This window comes from Balaenoptera borealis (genome assembly GCF_965194805.1).
Source record: "Balaenoptera borealis genome assembly, chromosome: 15".
In the NCBI taxonomy this organism is placed as follows: Eukaryota; Metazoa; Chordata; class Mammalia; order Artiodactyla; family Balaenopteridae; genus Balaenoptera; species Balaenoptera borealis.
The window spans coordinates 48,821,904-48,848,038 of NC_138871.1; the positions used below are offsets into that span (position 1 = coordinate 48,821,904).

The following is a 26,135-nucleotide window of genomic DNA, read 5'->3' on the forward strand; positions in this document are numbered from 1 at the left end:
AATGCTTGTGTTTCCTTATTTATTTTCATTTTGGATGATCTGTCCATTAGTGAAAGTGAGGTGTTAAAGTCCCCTACTATTATTGTGTTACTGTTGATTTCCCGCTTTATGGCTGTTATCATTTGCCTTGTATATTGGGGTGCTTCTATGTTGGGTGCATAGATATTTACAACTGTTATATCTTCTTCTTGCATTGATCCCTTGTTCATTATGGAGTGTCCTTCTTTGTCTCTTGTAATAGTCTTCATTCTAAAGTCTATTTTGTCTTATATGAGAATTGCTACTCCAGCTTTCTTTTGATTTCCATTTGCATGGAATATCTTTTTCCATCCCCTCACTTTCAGTCTGTATGTGTCCCTAGGTCTGAAGTGGGTCTCTTGTAGACAGCATATATACGGGTCTTGTTTTTGTATCCATTCAGCCAGTCTATGTCTTTTGGTTGGAGCATTTAATCCATTTACATTTAAAGTAGTTATCGACATGTATGTTCCTATTACCATTTTCTTAATTGTTTTGGGTTTGTTATTGTAGTCTTTTCCGTCTCTTGTGTCTCCTGCCTAGAGGAGTTCCTTTAGCATTTGTTGTAAAGCTGGTTTGGTGGTTCTGAATTCTTTTAGCTTTTGCTTGTCGGTAAAGGTTTTAATTTCTCCATCAAATGTGAATGAGATCCTTGCTGGGTAGAGTAATCTTGGTTGAAGGTTTTTCCCTTTCCTCACTTTAACTTTGTCCTGCCACTCCCTTCTGGCTTGCAGAGTTCCTGCTGAAAGATCAACTGTTAACCTTATGGGGGTTCCCTTGTATGTTATTTGTTGCTTTTCCCTTGCTGCTTTTAATATTTTTTCTTTGTATTTAATTTTTGATCATTAATATGTCTCTTGGCGTGTTTCTCCTTGGGCTTTTCCTATATGGGACTTTCTGTGCTTCCTGGACTTGATTAACTGTTTCCTTTCCCATGTTAGGGAAGTTTTCAACTATAATCTCTTTAATTGTTTTCTCAGTCCCTTTCTTTTTCTCTTGCTCTTCTGGAACCCATATAATTTGAACGTTGGTGCATTTAATGTTGTCCCAGAGGTCTCTGAGACACTCCTCAATGCTTCTCATTTTTTTTCTTTATTCTGCTCTGCAGTAGTTATTTCTGCTATTTTATCTTCCAGGTCACTTATCCATTCTTCTGCCTCAGTTATTCTGCTTTTGATTCCTTCTAGAGAATTTTTAATTTCACTTATTGTGCTGTTCATCATTGTTTGCTCTTTAGGTCTCCTAGGTCCTTGTTAAATGTGTCTTGTATTTTCTCCATTCTATTTCTAAGATTTTGGATCATCTTTACTATCATTACTCTGAGTTCTTTTTCAGGTAGACTACGTATTTCCTCTTCATTTGTTTGGTCTGGTGGGTGTTTACCTTGCTCCTTCAGCTGCTGTGTTTTTCTCTGTCTTCTCATTTTGCTTAACTTACTGTGTTTGGGGTCTCCTTTTCGCAGGCTGCAGGTTCGTAGTTCCCATTGATTTTGGTGTCTGCCCCCAGTGGCTAAGGTTGGTTCAGTGGGTTGTGTAGGCTTCCTGGTGGAGGAGACTAGTGCCTGTGTTCTGGTGGATGAGGCTGGATCTTGTCTTTCTGCTGGGCATGTCTGTGTCTGGTGGTGTGTTTTGGGGTTTCTGTGACCTTAGTATGATTTTAGTCAGCCTCTCTGCTAATGGGTGGTGTTGTGTTCCTATCTTGCTAGTTGTTTGGCATACGATGTCCAGCACTGTGGCTTGCTGGTCGTTGAGTGGAGCTGGGTCTTGGTGTTGAGATGGAGATCTCTGGGAGAGCTTTCGCCGTTTGATATTACATGGAGCCGGGACATCTCTGGTGTACCAATGTCCTGAACTTAGCTCTCCCACATCAGAGGCTCAGGCCTGACACCCGGCCAGAGCACCAACACCCAGTCAGCCACACGGCTCAGAAGAAAAGGGAGGAAAGAAAGAAAGAAAGGAAAGAAATAAATAAAATAAAATCAAGTTATTAAAATAAAAAATAAGAATTAAAAGTTAAAAAAATTAAAAAGTAATAAAAAAAGAAAGAAAGAGAGAGCAACCAAGCCAAAAAACAAATCCACCAATGATAACAAGCTCTAAAAACTATACTAAAAAAAAAAAAAAGAAAAAAAGAAACAGAACCCTAGGACAAATGGTAAAAGCAAAGCTGTACAGACAAAATCACACAAAGGAGGATACACATACACACTCACAAAAAGAGAAAAAGGAAAAAAATGTATATATCATTGCTCCCAAATTCCACCACCTCAATTTTGGGATGATTCGTTATCTATTCAGGTATTCCACAGATGCAGGGTACATCAAGTTGATTTTGGAGATTTAATCTGCTGCTCCTGAGGCTGCTGGGAGAGATTTCCCTTTCTCTTCTTTGTTCACGCAGCTCCTGGGGTTCAGCTTTGGATTTGGCCCCTCCTCTGCCTGTAGGTTGCCTGGGGACGTCTCTTCTTTTATCAGACAGGACGGGGTTAAAGGAGCCGCTGATTAGGGGGCTCTGGCTCACTCAGGCTGGGGGAGGGAGGGGTACGGAATGCGGGGCGAGCCTGCGGCGGCAGAGGCCAGCATGACACTGCAGCAGCCAGAGGCACACCATGTGTTCTCCCGGGGAAGTTGTCCCTGGATCACAGGACCCTGGCAGTGGCGGGCTGCACAGGCTCCCAGGAGGGGAGGTGTGGATAGTGACCTGTGCTTGCACAGTCTTCTTGGTGGCTGCAGAAGCAGCCTTAGCATTTCATGCCTGTCTCTGGTGTCCGCGTTGATAGCCGTGGCTCACGTCCGTCTCTGGAGCTTGTTTAAGCGGTACTCTGAATCTCCTCTCCTCGCATACCCAGAAACAATGGTCTCTTGCCTCTTTGGCAGTTCCAGACTTTTTCACGGACTCCCTCCCAGCTAGCTGTGGCACACTAGTCCCCTTCAGTCTGTGTTCACGCAGCCAACCCCAGTCCTCTCACTGGGATCTAACCTCCGAAGCCCAAGCCTCAGCTCCCAGCCCCCACTCTCCCCAACGGGTGAGCAGACAAGCCTCTCGGGCTGGTGAGTGCTGGTCGGCACCAATCCTCTGTGCGTGAATCTCTCTGCTTTGCCCTCTGCACTCCTGTTGCTGCGCTCTCCTCCGTGGCTCCAAAGCTTCCCCCCCACCACACCCTGTCTCCACCAGTGAAGGAGCTTCCTAGTGTGTGGAAACTTTTCTTCCTTCACAGCGCCCTCCCACTGGTGCAGGTCCCGTCCCTATTCTTTTGTCTCTGTTTTTTCTTTTTTCTTTTGCCCTACCCAGGTACATGGGGAGTTTCTTGCCTTTTGGGAAGTCTGAGGTCTTCTGCCAGCATTTAGTAGGTGATCTGTAGGAGTTGTTCCACATGTAGATGTATTTCTGATGTATTTGTGGGGAGGAAGGTGATCTCCACCTCTTACTCTTCTGCCATCTTGAAGGTCTCCTTCATATTTTCCTTTTTGCATTTGTGCTTTTCTGTATTACTTAAATTTTTATAATAAATTCCTTTTTTAATGCAAATTTATTATGTTTTCCAAAACAAAGCAGTCATTTAACTTAAAAGAAAAGGGACCATAGAGTAATTTTATGTGTTTGTGACACCAGAATTTTGTAGAAATGGCCTTTACATTGTAGAGATTCAGGAAATGTTCATTCAAAATAGTTAAGATACTCATCTGAATCATGTCTTTATTGATCAAAGTTCCCTACTTTCCCAGGCTGACCCCTGTCAGATGCAGACCATATTAAATCTTGTGTGTGTCTGAAGTACTATTTCCCTTCTTCCTCTCATCCTGACCAAGAAGAATTGTGACAGGTATCACTTTTGCTTGGATACTAGCACTTAAATTTCCACAAATCAATTATTGATTTTAAAGTATGTATTCATTAAAATACGTACAAAAATATGCACATGAACTCACACATAACATCCTTGGCTGAAAACAATCCAAAAATTAGTTTTTTTTAGGCTTCCTGGCAGAAATTCTAACTTATCTTAGTACAAAATTCTCTGATTATTTGAATTTTGATGTTATTTCAAGTTTGGAGAAACATTATAACATTTCCTTTGCCTGGGATTATGGGGAGGGTAAGTGGTAATGGGATAGGATGAGTTTATACTTTTATATCATTACAGACTAAAAGTTAAGAAGGTAGAAAAACATGAATGATCATTTCGTTTTTTATTATAAAGGTGATTTTGTGAGGTTGCTAATAATAAGTTGGATGCTCTAAGTGTCCCATTAAATGTGTGCTGTTATTTTCCTTTGAGGATTTAATAGTTTCAAGCTAAAATCATAGTAAATACCATTAATTATAACATTTAATTTATCCCAACAACAAGAATGCCAGTCATCAACCTGATGGCATGATGGTGGTGTGGCAGATGTCTGCTTTTGCCTATAAATCTGCACACATGCAAAAAAATTACGTTGGCTTGCCTTCGTAATTTCTTAAATTTACCTATATAATAAACTGGCAGATATAGTTATTTCCAGTGTTGCTAAATAGCTGGAAGATGGAAAAAGATATACACAGTGATTCCTCACATATATTCAATGTAAAAAAAAAGGTGTAGAGAAAAGTGTCTGTAAGGGATGTGCTATTGTGTACAGAAAGCAAACAACCTGAGAGTATTAACACCAAAGTCAAAACTAATGTCTAATTCAGACAAAATTTTACAATTTCAAAATGCTTTATTTCTACAGTGCAGAAGGCTCGTTTTTGGTGGAGAGACTTCTAGCACAGAGAAGGGACAAATTCTACCAATATAATAGATTCAGAATAAGAAAAGGGAAGTCACAGTGAAATGTAGTATTGGCCTGGCCAAAAAGTTCGTTCGGGTTTTTCAGTAAGATATTACGAAAAACCCGAATGAACTTTTTGGCTAACCCAGTATATTACTTTTTTATTAGGTGAAGCAAACCTTTTGCTATCCTGCAATAGAAAGAAGAAAAGAAAGAGAAAAAAGGGAAGGAAGAAAGGAGGGAAGGAAGGAAGGAAGGAAGGAAGGAAGGAAGGAAGGAAGGAAGGAAGGAAGGAAGGAAGGAAGGAAGAAAAAGAGAAAGAGAACCTCAAATCTCTTGGTGTTACATAATAAAAAAAGTTAATCTCTTGCTCTCATAAAATGTATTGTTGGTAGGCAGCCCTTCAGGGGAGTTGTGTTCCAAGCAGTTATTCGAGATAAGTTGAAATAGAGTCTCTGAGTCTCAACAATTTCAATACGATATTAGTTGCCTAGGCAACTAATATAGAGGAAAAGATTGACTGGATAAGTGTGCAGGAGGCTGGAAGTGACCCTGCACACGTTTCTTTATTCAGAACTATTCAAATAGCCATGCTTACAACCAAAGGGTATGAAAAGTATAGTTTTCCATGAGCACAGGAAAGAGGAATATGAAATGAGATATGGTGAACACATAGTACTGTTTCTGCCTCATTCATGCTCCACAGTGCTCATATGTCCTAGAGCAGAAAGGAAGATGAACCATCTATAAATAATTTGGCATTCATTAGGAGTCTTTCATCCCTCTTAAAGTCCAAGTTGTTTTCCTGCTACAGAGATTTCTTTAGTATGTACGTGCATGTGTGTGTGTTTTGTAGGTATGATGCTCTTTTAGATGTTTATCTGACAAATTTTCAGCAATGACAAAGCTGAATCTTCTTTTAAATACAAAATAGATGATTTGGTGTTCCACCAGGATCTCCTCTCCAAGTAATCTCATTGCAAATATATCATTCCTTATATTGGTCATTAGTTCTCACATAAAACCTGCATGGTATCATGTATGTAATTTTTAATTTTTGATTGTACATAGGTTCTCTTCCTGAATGAGGTTAAACTTCTAGAATAACTTGTACCTAAAAAATAATTTGTACCATCAGCAGCACTTCATGAAGTGCCTTGATATCAGTCACATAGCGTATACACGTCAAGTTAATCATTCTATAGAATTTTAATGAAAAATTAGAAGATAGTGTTATAAAAATAGTAAATGAGAGAAAAAGTTATCAAATGTTGGCTTTATATTTCCACTCAGCATCAACGAATGATTAATGGTCGCTGGTTGCCAGGAAAACTATACTTCATACATGGTATGGAATAGTGTATGCAATTACAAAGCATTTCACAGCCAATCCCAGGACAGTGTACTTAATTATTCAGAACATTGATATTTATACAGACCAAATAGTAGACTAATAAGGTACAAGAAATTTGATTAATTGGTTTTTGTTTGTTTGTTTGTTTGCTTTGGAGCAGAAAATATGTGAAAAAAAGTGAAGATGAACACAGAAATTGAAATTAACATATGAGCTGGGGTAGAAGAGCAAAGTAAAGATTGAAATTGACCTTTTTTAAAGGTTTTTTTGTTGTTTAAGAAAGACTATCTGGAGGCTTTGATAAAATTTGAGAATGCTTATTTATTCACTTAACAAGTATGTATTAAATTTTACCACTAATTATTGTCACATTATAGCAGCTCTTGGGAACACAAGGATGACTAATTACATTTGTCCTCCAGGAAGTGACAATGCATTAGAAAAGAAAAAAAAAAAGCATTTCACATGCAAACGAAGTAGTAAGTTCAGTTCAGCAGGCCAGTGACATTATTAAAACCTAATGTTTTGTTAAGTATTTTTTTTTGGAGTACCATACTGAATGGATAGGGAAATGGAATTCTAGGCAGATAAAACACACATGGGATTATTTCAATAATCCAGGAAAGAGATGATGAGAGTCTAGTTGAGGAGAGTAAAGTTGGAGTCAGTGAGAGGTGATGTTTAAGAGGTAGGACCCACCTGAATGTCATGATATGAGAAAGATAGTGATCTTGGATCTTTCTCTGCTTTCTGTTCCAAATGAAGAGATAGTTGGATATTCCATTAGCCAAGATAATAAATGGAGGAGAAGGGGTGAAAATGTGTGTTTATTTAGTTTTGCACAGACTAAGATTCTCAGTAAAGTCCACAAGGCTCTCTTTGATCTGTCCCCTGCACACCTCTCCAGCATCAGCTCTTCCTCCATCACACTCCAGCCTAAACTAGCAACATACTATTCCAGAAATACACCATAGGGTTCATTTCTATGAGAGAGCACCCCCTCTCATGCACTTGGAGAAGTCACAGCTGTCCTCACAACTTAGTTCACAAGTTAATTCTTCACTAAAGCCTTTTCTCAACTACCAACATTAGGGAACATATCACACCTTAAATATATTTGTTTGTATGTCTGTCTCCTCCTCAAAACAGCCTGCTTCATGGGAGTGGAGATTGTGTTTTATTCATTTTAGTAGCCCTATCGTCGTGTATAAGTGCTTCTATAAATATTTTTGAGTAAGATGGCTAATAGACTGACTAAATAAATGCTTTAAGATAAATTGATTGACTGAAAAAAAATGAATTTGTCAACACAAAAAGTTACAAATGAGTGCATGGGAGGTCCATTTCTGTTGGGAATAATCATGGATGGTTTCATAGAGGATCTGATTATTAAGCTGATACTTCCTGGTAAAATTTTGAAGGTCTTTATTTCACTTAGAGGAAAGGGACTAAGCAAGCATGAATGTTAAAATGCTCAAATGACTATAGAACAACAATGCAGATCCTGTTTACAAATTGTGCACCTGATATCTGATATAGGTATATCTCATAATCTTTGGATTTAGTATGAAAAGCAGGTCACTGTAGATTTGAAACCATTAGTAATATGCAATAACTACAGTAAACTTAACTCATCTCTTCATACACGCTGTGTATGTGTATATACTTATAAAGGGGGTGTGTATATATAATAATAAATTTTATATAAATAATTCTTAAAAAGCAGTGTATTTATGTAGTGCTAGACTTCTGTTTTGTATTGATAATAATCTAAAGAGACATTTTAAGCATGTTGAACTTCTTGTTCCAACACTAGGTTGTTCCTGTCTTTGTGTGTGTGTGTGTGTGTGTGTGTGTGTGTGTGTGTGTAGATTAGCTTATGTTTCCTTGACTTTCAAGCTCTATAAAAAGCTATTTTATATGCTTTCAAAACAATACAGATGAAGCAGAGTGGAGACTAATGAAACTGTCAATTTCCCTGATTATTTAGCAAAAGAGGAAATAATGTTTCATAACCAACATTAACAAAGTTAGCATGAGGCCTTTGAGTCTAAAACTTTTAATTAGGAGGCTGACTTACAAGAATGATGAAGTTAGCCAAGATACTATCTCTGATCTCCTTTGAATTACAGGTTAAAATAACAATTAAATGCTTTTGAAAAATGCCTGATTATTTGTTCTGAAATTCTAAGATATTTCAGTTGTCTAAAATTGTGTTTAACAAAGATTGCAGATCTCGAAGCAGTGGCACTGAACTATCAATACTTTCTCTGGCTTTCTCAGGGCACAGTTTTATCCTCTGTTTCGTATAGTATACGTTTTCTAGATGCCAAACAGCCAAAATAGTGACATAAACATGCTGACCAAGAGGCTTTAAAATATGTTATGAGGTGTTGCTTGATCAAACTATATAAACCTTATTGAAATTACTATGTTTAGGAAACAAAATTTTAAGAATTTGGGAAATCAAAGGCCAGTAAAATTTTAAGATGGCTCCCTCATTTAGTCATGAGAGCAGTACTTTATTTACTTATTAAAATGAAATGTATGATAACTAAGTTAAGGTATGAAAACTAAGCTAAGAAAAAAAATACATGCAAACTCAATTTTTCCATTGTGTCAGTAATTACTAGTTTGTAAATTGCATGAAAAAAAGGATATGTCTACCATTTAACCTTTGCATACCTACTACCTTTCTCTCTTGACAAATATTTGCTGAATATGTAACTAAGCTATCATACACTGTTGTGTGAGGTATCAACAAAAATTGACTTTTAGAAAGGTATAATATCCATTACATATGACCAAGTACAATAAAGTTGACATAGAGTAAAGTAAAAAGTAATATTTAAAAACAAATTATAAATTAATTTGATTCAGCTTTTTTTTATTAACACAAGTGTTTCTTTTTATTATTGTGTATGTATGAGCCATGCTATGCCTTGGTTACATATAAGATAAACTATTTCCTTATGTAACACAATATGGTAAAAAAAATCTTAATTATGCTGCCTCAAATCTAAAGATATGTCCCATTTCAGAGACAAGATTTTTCCTCCCAAATTCATTGTTATTTTGGTTCAAAGAAAACATTAAAACTGGCACTTAACACTGGCACACATACTATATTTACCATATTTGAAAGCTCTACACTAACAATATAGCTTCCCACTTCCATTCCATGTTAAAAGGCAGCGGCAGTAATCCCACTAGTGGACAGAGAAGCTTGTCAAGGGTATCTGTCTTTCTCCTCCAGAATCACAGAGATTCATTTTAGGAATTTTAAAATTGGCAATGCTTTATGATTGATTTTTCACTAACAGACATGATGAACCAGTGAATGTAACAAAATACTAATAAAGCAGAATGAATTTGTATTTGCAAGTGACTTATGTTTAATGTTTGTTTGCCATATGACTTTATGTAAGCCGGTCAGGTGATCTGGAGTAAATTTCTTTTATTTACTCATTCATTTATCTTTCAATTATTTAATCATTCACTATATATTTAATGTACACTGGGCACTGAGCTCAGCTCTGAGGTTACAAAGAGGATTCATACCCTAGGGAGTTTACCCTCAAGTAAGGCAAAATTAGTATTTGGTGGTGGAAGTCTGAATAGTCATTACTTTGGAGAACCCAAAAGAGGACACATATATAGACAAATTGTAACGCAGAGTATAAAGGAGATATTTAATTCACAATCAACTCCATATGCCCAGATAGGGAAGCCTTCCTACCTGAGATACACATTTGCTGGGCTAAGAGGAAATACGAATTTTTGGCAAAAGGGTCTGACTCTGGAGCTACAGTATGAGATTGCAATACATACTTTTAATTTTAATATACAGGCAATATGGCACCATTAAAAATTAAGGAGAGGATTTAGATGATCAGATTTGCTTTTTTAAAAAATAACCAGCTGCAGAAATATTTGCCAAAGAAAGGGCAGTCTCTGGTGTATAGAATGTATAAAAAGCTCAAGGGATCTACTTCCCAGTCTTTAGTCATTCCCATTGATATGGATTTTAATCTCCTTGCAAAGCAAGAAGCAAACCAGAATACTGAAAGAATAGTTGAATGTATGAGTACTGACTGATAATTAGTTGCCTAAGAAGATAAAAATCAGTTTATAAAATGGACAAAAGTTTATAGCTCAAACTATAAAAACAGTATTGTATTGCTACAGTTGTTACAACTATAACAAGTCACTAAGTATAACTTTATTAAATGGTGGACATATTTTATATTTTAACTGCACCATCAAACAAAAACTCACCCCAGTTCAATGGTGGCAACTATCAAGTGATTAGCCTATCCCTTTAAGACAAGTTGAAATTCACTACCACCACTATCACTGTAGGCATAATACTGACTAAACATCACACAAGTGATTGCCAGTTTTCTTTGCCTTCCTTTTTTCTCCAGCTCATTGTTTCCCCATCTTAGAATCCTACTTATTATTGCCCCTGTTTTTAATTGTTTTGTCTCTTAATGTTTTTTTAAACACCCTGACTCTAGTCTTATTTTAGAGTGTTAGTAATATACTTACTACCTCAATATCTAGCCATGGCATAGATGAAAGTAGTTAGGGGGAAAGTAGAAAGTAAACAAAAGAAAGGACCTAGAACATGCTTTTAAGAGTTTCAACATTTCTATGGCTGATGGTGATGACTGAGCTTGAAAGGAAGGACAAAGAAGGATGAACACTTAAGTTATATGTCCAAAAAATCAAGGGAAGAGAGGGTTTTATGATGGAACAAGTAGTCAACAGTGTCAAAATTTATACTCTTCAATGTAAATTTCAAGATAAAATCTAAATATTAATATTGTACATAGCAACATGAAGTTCAGAAGGAAACCTTAGTGATAATTAGGTTGATAGAATGATTTGGCATTAAAATTGACAAAATATGAGGAAATGGAAACAGACATAGTTAAGAGAAATAGTTTAAACATAGTTTAAGGGGACAGAGTTAGGACTATAATGGGAGATGAATGAAAAGTCTAAAATAATTTTGTTTAGATTTTGTTGTTGCTGTTGGAAAAGGTTGGGTTTTGTAAATTAACATGGGCAAAAGATGAAAAGGATGAGATTAAACATGGAAAAAATAAGGTATAATCACTGATATAAGTTTACTGTAAAGGGCAAGAAGGGAATAAATCAATATTATATTTGAATATATATATTAGAGAAGAGAAGGGACAAGGAGCAGCTAGCAAGGATTCGGATATATGAAGTTACATCAATCAGTCGGTTATGGTGTAGTTGATAGAATTCTGACTGATGGTTTCTACTTTTTCTGTAGGAGAAAATAAGAGTCAAGGTCATCAAATGAGAGAATGTGGGGGAGGGATGGAAACAAATTTCTACACAGAAGTTTTAAAATTGTCATTGTGGAAAGTATGAAATTATTATGATTTTATTTCACTTTAGCTATACCCAAGGAATTTTTCTTTTTGAGATAGTATTTACACACCATTAAATGCACAGACCTTAAGTGTACAATTCAAAGAGGTATAACCAACAGCTCAATTACAATATGAAACAGTTTTATTACCCTGATAAATTTTCTCAAGTCCCTTTCTAGTCCATATCCCTGTCACCAGGGAACCAGTATTCTTATGCTCATCCCCATAGCTTAGTTTTGCCTGTTTTGTATCCTTCATGTAAGTTAAATCATATATATGTTATTTTATGACTGTTTTCTTTTACCCAATAAAATATTTTGGAGATTCGTTCATATTGGTGCATGTGTCAGCGGTTCATTCCTTTTAGTTGCTGGGTAATAGTTGTGTGAATATGCCACAGTTCAACCATCTATTCACGTGTTCATAGACATTTGGATTGTTTCCAGTTTGGGCTATTATGAATAAAGTTGCTGTATGTATGCACAAGTTTTTGTGTTTTACTTGTAAATGTTAATTTATTATTTTTTGTAAGGTAAACTATTTAAAATATTTTATGTTGTATTTTATCCAAAGTATTTTGCATTTGTACTGAGAGAATTTTCAAGTGTTAGTCCACCTTCCAGATAAAATCTCTTTTCTCTTTTCTGTAAATTTTAATTCTTCTTCTAAATGAGCTATGCTTTTAAATATTTTCCATAAAGTTTCAAAAAACATAGAAAGTATAGGACACTTGAAACATGAGAACTTCTGTGTAATAACTAAAACTTTCAAAACTTTGTGTATATTAAATTTCTCTCATGTGAGATAAAAAAGTTTTTTAAAATGGAGCTCTTTGAGCTTGAGTTTATTTGCTTCTGCCTCTGACATTGTCAATTATCATTTTTTAAAATTATCATTTAAATTTGTAAGTTATTGAGGCCTCAGGTTCATGATTAAATCATTTGACATTTTTCTGTATGCTCTATTTTAAGAATTATTAATGAAATTTGCATTCTACTTTACAACCTTATTTCCATGTATTTAGAATTAATTCTGCTTACAGGTTTCAATGGTCAGTGCTGTCTGTCAGTCACATTTTTCCAAACCTGAAGGTCTAAAGATCTTTATTTTGACTCTTCATGGTTCGATCATAGCTTCACTTTTTTTCTTCTGTACTAAAATTCAAAGTTTATTTTATTGGACTTTATAAATCTGATAATTTTTTCTACCAGTGTATAGCTACGTTAATATCTTGACTGAGCAAAGCACTATTGCATCATAATCTTTGACCATCCCTATCATAAAACTTCTCTATTGACTTTGTGTCAGTGTCCTAAGGAATTTAGACATAAGAAATGGAGAAAGGTGAAACCAGGCTGATTTCTCTTTCTGTGCTTGCAAATCTTTGATATGATTTTTTATTCATTTTTGTTTAATGTTCCCTTTCTTATATTTTTAGGAATTTTTTCTTGTTTCTTAAAATTTTAAGTTTACCAAGCTATGCTTAAGTAGTATTTCTTTCCTCTTCTTAAAATTTTAATGTGAGGTCCATTACAATCTATGCATATAAATTTTCTTCAACCAAAGAAAGACATATTTGTAAACTGTCAATCATCAAGCCATCATCATGTTTCATATACCTTCATATACCTTTTCTGTCCTCCATATTTATTCACTTACATTATCACCTGTAGTTCTGCATTTTTCAGAAATTCTCAAATGTGTTCTTTATCTCTATTATCCATTTACTTTTCTGTTGTTACTGATTATATTACAGCTTTCAAATTTATAATTTATGTGTTTTTATCCTTAGATTATTTCCTTATTTCTGCCAGGTCCCATATGACCTCTTTTAATATAATCCATTTGTTCATCTCTTGATTCATAGGGTCTGTGCTTTCTTGAATTTTACTAATTGCACATGTCTAATTGTATCCAAATTGTGTTTTTCTTTTCTATTTTTATAATATTTTTCAAAAGATGGGTTTTATTTTATATGTTATTATCATTTTCTTACTCTTCTTTTGGATGTATTTTACCATCATCATTATCATCATCATCATCATCATCACCAAAGAGGGGGAAAACAGGAAAAGAGAAAGAAAAAGATCTAATAATTCATCTACACACATCTTGCAGTGATATGTTTGAAACATTAACCATCTACATTAAATATTTTTAGATTTTTTCAGGTGATGTCTTAGTCACTTCAAGCTGCTGTAACAAGATACCATAGAATGGGTGACTTAAACAACAGAAATTTATTTCCTGTGATTCTGAAGGCTAGGAAGTCCAAGATAAAGGTGCCAGCAGATCTGGTGTCTGGTAAGGGCACTTCCTGGTTTGCAAACAGCCATCTGGTTGTATACCCACATGGTGGGATAACAGACAGAGGAAGTAAGCTCTCCTGTCCCTTCTTATAAGGGCACTAATCCCATTCATGAGGGCTCCTCCCTCATGACCTAGTTACCTCCCAAAGGCCCCACCTTCCATTAGCATCACATTGAGGTTTAAGATTCAACACAGGAATTTTGTCTGGGACACAAATAGTCCATAACAGATAGCCAGATAGATAACAATTTTTTTAAAAAAAAGAGTCAGGAAATACTCCCAGCAGAAACTCACTATGTGGTTTCTTCTTTGTATTTCTGGAAGGTTTTTCAGGTATATGTTTCTGAGTTTGGTTTTTTATTTGTGTCATCCTCCTCTCCACATACAGCTATATAGGATTTGGTATAGCACATGGTCTAGCTGTGTCTACTCTTCTTTCTGAACTTGCTTTCTGTCTCATCAGGGTAAATACATAATGAGTCCAGAAGAAATGACTGAATCAGAAAGAAGTCCCAGTGCCTGACTTTGCATTTCTTGGACCTCCCTTTATAGATGCTTTAGACAGCCTTGGGTGCCCAATACTTAGACTTTTCACTTGAATTTGCTCCATTTCTCCCATTGACTTTCTTACTTCCAACTATTGCTTCCCCTAAGCAAGTTTTGTTTATTGGGCCTTGTCCAGCAATCCTCTCCTTATTTTCTTTGTAACTGGGAAGATAGAGGATAGAGAAGAAACTATTTACACTGTAGAGTTACAAACCCCTGAGTTACAATCTGTTTTTATTTGTTGGTTTGTTTGTTTACTTAGAATATATGTGAGCTAGAGCAAGTTAATTAACTTCTTTAGGCTTCAACTTAACATGATCAATTTTACCCTAAACTATAAAAATAAACAAGTCATATATTAAAATAATGTAGACTTCGTAAGTTTTATTATATGACCTTATTCATATTTTATAGAACAACCAGGTTTTCCTTTCTCTTTATTTTACTTATCATCGAATCTTACATCCTACATGTAGAAAAGATATCCATATAAAACCCTATTATTTTAATCTTGGGCTTTGCTCCAAGGGTAATTAAACTCACAGTGGAAACAATAGAATATAGCCACAGAAAAATTCCAAACTGACACCAGAATACTAACCAAAGAGCTAAGATTTGCTGCACGTAAACTAGCATTGTTCAAGAGAGAAATGGTAGCCCACAGCTCTCTTACCACTCTCCCTGCTACTCTAGCTCATTGCTTTCTTTCATTTTCCTCGCAGTAATCATGACTATCTGAAATCACTGTGGTTATTTCTTTCCTTGCCCATCATATATCCTCTGTTTACACAGTGTAAGCCTTCTGAGAATAACTTTTTTCATCTTGTTCACTGTGAAATCCCTAGTGCTTAGATCTAGCAAATTGTAGGTGCTCATTAAATGTTTGTTGAATGAACGAACAGATTTTACCACATTATTCTTCAGAGATCATACTTGAATGAATTTTCTCCAAATACTGTATTTGTGATACACGCATATTTTAAAGCAGTAACACCATTTGCTTCATTTATTTTGCCACTGAGTCCCCATAAAAAAATTTTTAAGGAAAAATCTGAGTAAATAGCTGGAAACACTTAAGTGGATTAAATGGAGAATGATTATTGAAATTTCACAATGCTGTTGATATAAAAAAGCAAATCTATTTGGAATAGTACAGCAGACCTACTCAGACTTTAAAAAGTATTAACTGAGGCAGAAGGTTTAACAATGTCAAATTGTAACAATGCCACACATTATAATGTGTTTAAAAAGAATTATGCATATAAAGCACAGATCCATGGAGGGAAAAGGGATTCCTCTCTGCACTTTGCTGTAAATGTCACCTGCAGAAATGATAACAGTTGTTGAACAGTGAAAAGCTAAAAACAGTGTTTCTCAACATGGCTTCATAACCACCTTTATCAGTGTCTCAGGTCTCTAACCAACAGTGTACTAACTGATGACTGATTAAAAATAGGAGTCTTCTGGATGAGCTCAAGTTCTGTTTATTTCATGCAACAAGCAATATAAAATGGAAATATTCCTTTACGGGATTTTGAATCTGTAAGAATTGATCCCGTGATGAACATTCTCTGACTATGGGATGATTAAAGTCATTTCAAACACTTATCTAGTACGTACAAATACTTATCTTGTGAAATTGTAATATAAGACCAATAATTGAGCAATACTTATCTGGAGACACAAATGCATCCCTATGCTTATTTGGCACTTCTATCCTTATGAAATAATCTTTTTACATACTTAGAAGTTCCAGGTATATAGAAGTTCAGTAAATTATTACTGGTAATACAGACATTTAATAATTAAGTGGTTAAACTAGTTACTATTATTCATCCAGTAAAGAAAATGTCTGATACACCATCTCATCTAACCCTTCCCCATAAACATTTGATTTCTGTGAGTCAAGATATTCTTTGTACCTTGGATATTCTTCCAAGCCAACAGAGATTGTGAGATATCCTCAATTACATGACACACTCCACTCCAAATTCAGAACCATTTAAATGTGAAAAAAATAAAACAAAACTTGTACCTTATAACTAATGAAGTGCATCGTAACAACACGGCGTTAGTTAGTACAAGGAATTCAGAAAAGGAAATGCAGCCACAGTGAACTGTGACAGTCAGGTGAAGTTTCACAGAGAAAGTAAGGGGTAGGATAAAGTTGGAGAACACTTGAAGCAGATATCGCTGCAGATATTGTTGACAGGAAAGGAGGGTTGTTGGTGGCTGGGAATTAATATCAATAAACACTGAGATTAGGTTCAAGAAACAGTAACTGTAGCCACACCCCAAGATGAATGTAGAAGAGTCTATTAATACTGTTTCATCTGTATTTTGTAAATACCAATTCTTTTTATGTTGAACTAAAACCCAGAAATGCATTGGTAGCTTCAACAAGGGAGAGAGTCCAGGTATAATGCCAAGAATTTGGATTTCAGAAACTTCTGTAGCAAGAAAATGAAATTAATTAATTAAAATTAATAAATTTGATTATTTAACCAAAATAAATATCTACAAACAGTCTGAGGATTTTCACTTTTAACTGAGAGTCTCCAGAGAAATGATAAAGTGTCATACTTTCAGTAAGATCAAATTGGTGAAGAGGTAATAGGAATTGAAGGCCATTAACTTAAAACTCTTTATGAAATTCAAGACAAAGATGTGAAATGGCTTTGGTTAGTAAATGATTTAAAGGTATGTTATTTCCCCATAATTAAACACATTAGTGCCCTTAAACTATTCCTCTTTACATCTTAGTCAAGGGCATAGTTTAGTGGTTGTGATCAAATCTAAGACGGCTAAGACAATTTGTCACTTTAAAGCAGCTACAAATGACTGCTTTTTAAAATTTTTTTTAAGAAAGGAAAACAACGGAGACTGTCATTCATTTAGCAAATATTTATTGTATTTTTACCATGACCAAGATAATATGCTGTGTATTTGGGGATAACAATAAAGAATCAGGCTCCAGCCTTACACTCAAAAACATAAGACATGATCAAAATAAGATAATTATGTCATAAGATCGTAAGACCACTGCAGAGTTAGTGTATTAACCACTACCTTATAGTGTATGTATACGGTAAGAAGGAGAAAAGATCCAGATTAAATAATTAAAATTAGCACAGAAATGGATTCAGGATATATTCATAAAATGGAATTCTACTCAGCAATTAGAAGAATGAACTACTGATACAACAACATGGATGAATCTCAAAACCATGTTGAGTGAACAAAGTAAAAGCACGCCCACTCTGTATGATATAGGCAAATACTATTTATAAGGGAAAAAAATCAAGACATTGGTTGCCTATGGGAGGTGATAATTAACTGGAGTGAAGTGTACATGAATGTTCCATGGTCGTAGAAATATTCTATATCCTTATTAGGGTGATGTTCACATTGGTGTGTATATTTATCAAAACTTCTCAATTCCATACTTAAGACCTGTGCATTTTACTATATGTAAACTTTACCATAATAAAGAAAGATGATTATACCTTATCCTTCTGGAAAAAATGCCTTAGAAGTCAATGAAAATACCAAAGAAAATTGCATAACCAGAAGAATAAAACTTAAAGTAAAAGAATCTTGCTTTGTAAAGAATAAATCAATGTGGGTGAAATATGTTTTCCTACTAAAATATGATGCATATGCAGTGAGGCAAATTGCAGATAAATAAATCCTTATTTTGAGTAGAGGGATTAAAGAAATATTAAACCAATAAGATTTGGCTGTACAAAAGGGAAATAATTTGTAAATTCCTAGCCCAGTAATAATATTCACCCAGATCCTACAGTGACTTGCAGTACTCAAGGGCAGAGGCTGTTGTATTTCCCAAGTGACTGAATCTTTCACAGCTCACCAGTTAAACAAGGTGGGTTTGGTATGTTGCTGGGGGGGAAACAGAGGCCACAGAAAAATTCAGAGATCATAATTAAATAGGATATAGGAAAAACGCAGACTATGCACAAGTCATTTCTAGTTCGTTCTACTTGTCTGTATATTCAAAAGGCAGAAGAGACAGTGTCATAGGCAAAGCTTTGATCCTTGGAGCATTGGAGGACAAACATGTTTCGGTACAGAGAGAAAGATTTCATAAATGAGAGTTACCAGGACATTTGGGTTATCAGAAGAGGAATGAATGCAGGTCAAAGATGATGAATCACAAACCAGCATCACAAGAGGCCAATTGTAAAATCTCTTTGAATAACTCAAATACAGAGGACTGCATCAAGAAATCCACTATGTCCTCTAACATGAAGGAAAAGGGCAGCTTAGACATGGACTCAGACATCTGGTCAAATTAAAACTGAAATGTACTTTATAACCTCCAATGTAGCAAAGAGCACTGGGCCTATGGAAATCACTACATTTTCATAAGCCCTTTCACCTGTATCTACAATGAACTCTGTTCATAATCATGGGTCAAATGAAAAGGTGAGGAATTATAAATTCTTGGAAATTATTCAGTATCCGAGAACTGAGGCAATGCTTATCGTTCTAGGGTATGAAAAAAGTACAGGTGTAGATATCTAGAGATCTGTGTCCAACATGGGTGCTAAGAATCATGATGTGCTTTTCACAGCTATGTATAAAAGGAAAAATCAACTTTGAACCTTCCAGTGTTAAATTGACAAATTTAGAAATTAATAGAAAATAATATTTGGTGGAATGTATATTATGAGCATTGTAAATTAGACAAATCATTTCAAAAATAAGTACAAAACTAGACCGGGAAAAAGACCCATGGAAGACATGAAAATAGTATATATTAGCTGGTGGTTCTTTTTTGCACTTTGAAGGATAAGATGACTCTTATATAGACTGTTCTAGAGCATGATAAGATGGAAAGCTGAAACATAGGAAAGGATATAGCTTGTTTCATACAAGCTTAGGTTTGACATTCATACATAGATTTTAATTATAATTTTTCCAGTTTTTTACTCAAATAAATTTTCCTAATTGTATAATAGTGCTAATTAGTGCTAATAATACCTAACTCGGTGTGTGTGTGTGGGGGGAAATGAAAAATGAATATGAAATAAAATTTTTAATGTTAGGCCTGATAAATAGTGACTAGCAAGTATATAGTAGGGATAGAAATTTATGTGATATAGGTTATGATATTGTACTGATACTGGTAAAACCCACCAAAGAATGTGCACATATGGGTAGATTCACATACGCAAGCATTATGAACTAATCTCATAAAGATAGAAAAATTATACATGATGTATTATTAAATCATACATAACAGCATAATAATAAAATGGACCAAACTAATTTGTGTTTATCTTTAAATTGCAAGAATGATTTAACAAAACTTGTTTTTTAATTTCAGCAATTAATTCTCAACTTCCTGTTGATATCTTTTTCTATTAAAATCTTATAATATAAAATTTAGCATTTATATTTAATTATAGGATGTAGTGTTTGATATAACTTCTGTGATATTTTTACTTTTTCTGTGCATGTATGTATGTGTGTATGTATGATCTATCAATCATCTGTGAATCTCTTGATCTATCCAACTATTTGTCTCTCTGTTATAGAGTATGTAATTGAAAGAACCTAAGCTGCAAAGTCAAATTTCTTAGGTTTGTTTTTTAGCTTCTTTACTTAATAGCTGTGACCTTAGGTGGGTTATTTAACTCACCTAAGAGAGAGAGAGAGAAAGAAAAGAAAAAGAAAACCACAAAATAATAATGCAGATTATGAGGATAAATGAACAATACTTAATAAACATATATTTTTTGGCCTGTCACATATATTGGTATTTTTATTGTTATTATAATTATGACTATATGTTAAATAATAATTATTAAGTAAAATTATAATATAATGCATAATAATTATTATATGCTCAAAGAAATAAACCTGGAATGTCATTTATGAAAAATAACTGATTATTTCCTAACATTTTTCTAAACTTGGGACATGTTTCTCAGAGAAATAAAATGTCGACAGAGTCCACATATATTCTTTCCTAGCCAGTAGATATTTATCTACAAGCATTGATTCAGTAGTTATTTTATATATTTATTTAATTAAATTGTGAGGTAGCTTCTTCTGATAATTTTCAATTAGTTTTTTTGGGGCGTGAAAAATGAAGGATCTTTAAGCAAACATACAATTCTCATTATCCATTGTGCTAGAGTATGATGTGTTTAGTAAATATATCATGGCCTCTCTATGATCTCTATGATACTCATCCCAGGAAACTAGTCACAGGATTCCCATAAAAAGTAAAAATATCATTATTATAGTAATATACATTTAATATACTTTCACAATAAATTCTCCAGTATAGTTCTGCCAAATTACAATGGAAAATGCAATAACCATCCTTTGCAATATATAAAGTGTAATGCTTTTTTAAGGACTTTCACATAGACTTCAAAGACCTTCACAACAACACTGTGAAGTAGGTTCAGCAAATCTCCATTTCATCAATTTCAATTGTCGTTACATCAATAAGGAAAATGAGGGAGGTTCAAAGAAGTTAAATGAATTACCAAGCCTTGTAGATAGTAATTGCTTAAGTCTGATATTTTAAATCTTAGTGTCTTTTCCAAAGTCTCTCAGAGTACAAGATATATATTGTACTGTATATATATATATATATATATATATATATATATATATATATATATATATATATATATATATATGGATGTATGTATATGTATATATGCGTGTATATATGTGTCAGTTCTACAAGATGCTCAGATTGACAGGCAGGGACCATTACAATGAAGAGCTCATTAATATCTCACTAGGTGAAACTTTATAGTGAAGTTCAGTAATGTATATCTCAAATATCTTATTAAAACCATGTGTTCATTTGGTAGTGTATATATGTCCATGTGGGATAGGGAGGGTGGGAGGGAGATTCAAGAGGGAGGAGATATGTGGATATATGTATATGTATAGCTGATTCACTTTGTTATAAAGCAGAAACTAACACACCATTGTAAAGCAATTATACTCCAATAAAGATGTCAAAAAAAAACAACAACATGTGTTCATTAAGTTTTCTTATTTGATTTTTTAATATAAACAATATTTGGTGAGTGTTTCAGCCCTGGTAAGTCTGTTTGCCATAAATCTCTAAAAACTAAGGAAGAAAAATACAGATTACTTAAATTTTCATTCAGCATTTGGCATATATCATATACAAATAATATATTTAATTATTCTTAAATTAACATAATGAGTACTGCTGACTAAGTGATGGAGTAATATAACTAAACCCAAAACATGAATAAATGAAATTGTTTTGCATTTATGATTCATGCTTTTAGAAGTTTAGTGTTTTACGTATTAGTACAAACCATTTTCAAATGATTTATAAATAATTGGAAGTTTGCAGAATAACTTTATCATAAAACCTCAAATAATTTTCTGGTTTGTCACTTGATATTTGAATTTCACGTGCAGGGATTATCACCTTTTACATGAGGGGAAACTGAGGCAGAGAGTATGTAAGTCTTCTAAGAAAACTGAATCAATTATTGCAGGGCTATAAACTAGACTTTGGTATAGGGAGCTTCAATCTGAGAATTTTGCCTAAGGTACAGCACGGCCTGAGTTTATTTAAATACTAGTTCTCATGATGTTTTTTTTTCTTTAAAGAAAGCATAAAAAACCAATTGCTTGTATTCTGCTCTTTGCTTTGATTTTTTTTTTTTTTGACTGTTTTAAATGTCTAGTGTCCAACATATCTGTTCCCTTAAAATACTTCCACGAAAAAAGAAATACATGTCTCTGTAATATTACTATGTCACACTACACACAATTTTACCGTTAAGATGCTGACTTGATTCTTCTACATGTACACTTAACACATCAGTAATTGCTCCATGGTAGTAAGTGTTCTTGAAATCTGAGAAAATCTAGTGTGTTACTTAGGGAACTAAATGAAGTCAGTAGAGACAGAAAACATTAATTGTGGATTTATAAAGCTAATCCTTGGTTACTCTCATCATGTGGGTTGGTTTGTTTATTTTCACCCTATCACCCAGAAAGGGTAAATATGTTGATTAATTATTCAATTTCTTTTATAGACCTATTGCTATTTTCTTAAATGTACTTCCCAGTGCAAATTTCCCCATGAATAATTTCCATTGTGTAGCATATACTGATTATATAATAAAAAATTATAATAATCTCAGTCTCTATTTCTCTCTCTCGTCCTCCCTTCCTCCCTCTCTTCCCCTCTCCCCTTCTCCCTCTCCCTCGCTTCCCCTCATTATCTCTCACACACACTAGGGAAATCTTTAAGTTTTCAGTTGAATTTATCTCATACAACCTAGATCCAATATTTTTGAAAGGAACTTAAGGCTGTAATTAATTAAATCCTCTAAGAATGAAAACAAATTGAAAACAAAATTCTCATTTTCAGAATTCATTAAAATAAAGATTGATAAAAGAAAGATAAAGAAAAAGATGATTGCTTTTCTTTCTCAAAATAACTTGAGAATAAATGCTATATCTAAAAAATGGCCTCAATTTTTAATGAAAATTGTCAAACATAGGGAAAAAGAATAGTATAAAGAATATCCACATTTCTATATCAACCTTCAAGAATTAATGCCATGTTGCCAATCTTCTTTTACCCATATCTCCCCTACTGCTTTTATTTGTGGTGGTGTTGTTGAAGTATTAAAAGACAAATCTTAGGTATCATCATTTCACCCATAAATATTTCCATATGTATAATGAACAGATAAAGAGTATTTTACAGCATAACCAAAATCACTTTATCACACTTAACCAAATTAATAATAATCTTTTAATAATATCTAATACAGACCTAACGCAAGTAATGAAATTGAAACTGTGATTAAAAATCTTCCAACAAACAGAAATCCAGGACCAGATGGCTTCACAGGTGAATTCCGTCAAACATTTAGAGAAGAGCTAACACTGATCCTTTTCAAACTCTTCCAAAAAATTGTAGAGGGAGGAACAATCCCACACACATTCTATGAGGCCACCGTCACCCTGATACCAAAACCAATAAAGATATCACAAAAAAAGAAAATTATAGACCAATATCGCTGATGAACATAGATGCAAAAATCCTGAACAAAATACTAGCAAACAGAATCCAACAACATATTAAAAGGATCATACACCATGATCAAGTAGGGTTTATTCCAGGAATGCAAGGATTCTTCAATATACGCAAATCAATCAATGTGGTACATCATTTTAACAAATTGAAGAATAAAAACCATATGATCAACTCAATAGATGCAGAAAAAGCTTTTGAAAAAATTCACCGATTTATGATAAAAAATAACTCTCTAGAAAATGGGCATAGAGGGAACCTACCTCAACATAATAAAGGCCATCTATGACAAACCCACAGCAAACATCATACTCAGTGGTGAAAAACTGAAAGCATTTCCACTAAGATCAGGAACAAGATAAGGAGGTCCACTCTCACCACTCTTATTCAACATAGTTTTGGAAGTCCAACCATGGCAATCAGAGAAGAAAAAGAAATAAATGGAATACAAATTGGAAAAGAAGTAAAACTGTCACTGTTTGCAGATGATACTGGACATAGAAAAATGTAAAGATACCACCAGAAAACTAGCAGAACTAATCAATGAATTTGGAAAGGTTTCAGGATACAAAATTTATGCACAGAAATCTCTGGCATTCCTATACACTAACAACGAAAAATCAGAAAGAAAAATTAAGGAAACAATCCCATTTACCATCACAACAAAAAGAATAAAATACCTAAGAATAAACCGACCTAAGGAGTCAAAAGACTTGTACTCAGAAAACTATAAAACACTGTTGAAAGAAACTAAAGATGATACCAACAGATGGAGAGATATACCATGTTCTTGGATTGGAAGAATCAATATTGTGAAAATGACTATACTACCCAAAGTAATCTACAGATTAAGTGCAATCCCTATCAAACTACCAATGACATTCTTCACAGAATTAAAACAAAAAATTTTACAATTCGTATGGAAACACAAAAACACGCCGAATAGCAAAAGCAATCTTGAGAAAGAAAAATGGAGCTAGAGGAATCAGGCTCCCTGACTTCAAACTATACCACAAAGCTACAGTAACCAAGACAGGGTCCTGGCACAAAAACAGAAATATAGATCAATGAAACAGGATAGAAAGCCCAGAGAAAAACCCACATACACATGGTCACCTAATTTACGACAAAGGAGGCAAAAACATACAGTGGAGAAAAGACAGCCTCTTCGATAGGTGGTGCTGGAAAAACTGGACAGCTGCATGTAAAAGAATGAAATTAGAACACTCTCTAACATGATACACAAAAATAAACTCAAAGTGGATTAAAGACCTAAATGTAAGACTAGACACTATAAAACTCTTAGAGGAAAAACACTCTTTGACATAAACCACAGCAAGATCTTTATTGATCCACCTCCTAGAGTAATGAAAATAAAAACAAAAATAAACAAATGGGACCTAATGAGATTTAAAAGCTTTTGCACAGAAAAGGAAACCATAAACAAGATGAAAAGACACCCCTAAGAATGGGAGAAAATATTTGCAAGTGAACCATGGACAAAAGATTAAGCTCCAAAATATACAAACAGCTCATGGAGCTCAATATCAAAAAAAAACAAACAATCCAATTAAAAAATGGGCAGAAGACCTAAATAGACATTTCACCAAAGAAGACATACAAATGGCCAAGAGGCACATGAAAAGATTCTCAGCATCACTAATTATTAGTGAAATGCAAATCAAAACTACAATGAGGTATCACCTCACACCGGTCAGAATGGCCATTATCAAAAAATCTAGAAACAATAAATGCTGGAAAGGGTTTGGTGAAAAGGGAACCCTCCTGCACTGCTGATGGGAATGTAAATTGATACAACCATTATGGAGAACAGTATGGAGGTTCTTTAAAAAACTAAAAATAGAACTACCATATGACCCAGCAATCCCACTACTGGACACATACCCTGAGAAAACCATAATTCAAAAAAAGACATGTACCACAGTGTTCATTGCAGCACTGTTTACAATAGCCAGGACATGGAAGCGAGCTAAATGTCCATTGACAGATGAATGGATAAAGAAGATGTGGCACATATACACAATGGAATATTAGCCATAAAAAGAAACGAAATAGTTATTTGTAGTGAGGTGGATGGACCTAGAGTCTGTCATACAAAGTGAAGTAAGTCAGAAAGAGAAAAACAAATACCTTATGCTAACGCATATATATGAAATCTAAAAAAAAAAAAGGTACTGATGAACCTAGTGGCAGGGCAGGAATAAAGACGTAGACGTAGAGAATAGACGAGGGCACTGTGGGAGAGGGGGAAGCTGGAGCGAAGTGAGAGTAGCGTCGACATATATACACTACCAAATGTAAAATAGATAGCTAGTGGGAAGCAGCAGCATAGCACAGGGAGATCAGCTCGGTGCTTTGCGATGACCTAGAGGGGAGGGATAGGGAGGGTGGGAGGGAAGCCCAAGAGGGACGGGGTATGGGAATATATGCATGCATATGGCAGATTCACTTTGTTGTACAAAAGAGACTAACACAGTATTGTAAAGCAATTATACTCCAATAAAGGTCTATTAAAAATATCTAATACTCAGCCCATGTTAAAATTCATCCGACTATCTCAAATTCTATTTTTATCCTTAGGTTGTAGAAATTGGGATGCACACAAAATCCACAAATACATCTACTTGACATATCTT

General features: G+C 34.4%; 1 long non-coding RNA gene across 1 annotated transcript in view; it reads right to left on the reverse strand.

Moving 5' to 3' along the window:
• LOC309612505 overlaps positions 1-26,135 on the reverse strand; it is a 564,995-nt gene that overhangs the window by 331,552 nt on the left and 207,308 nt on the right. The gene's annotated exons all lie outside the window — the stretch shown is intronic.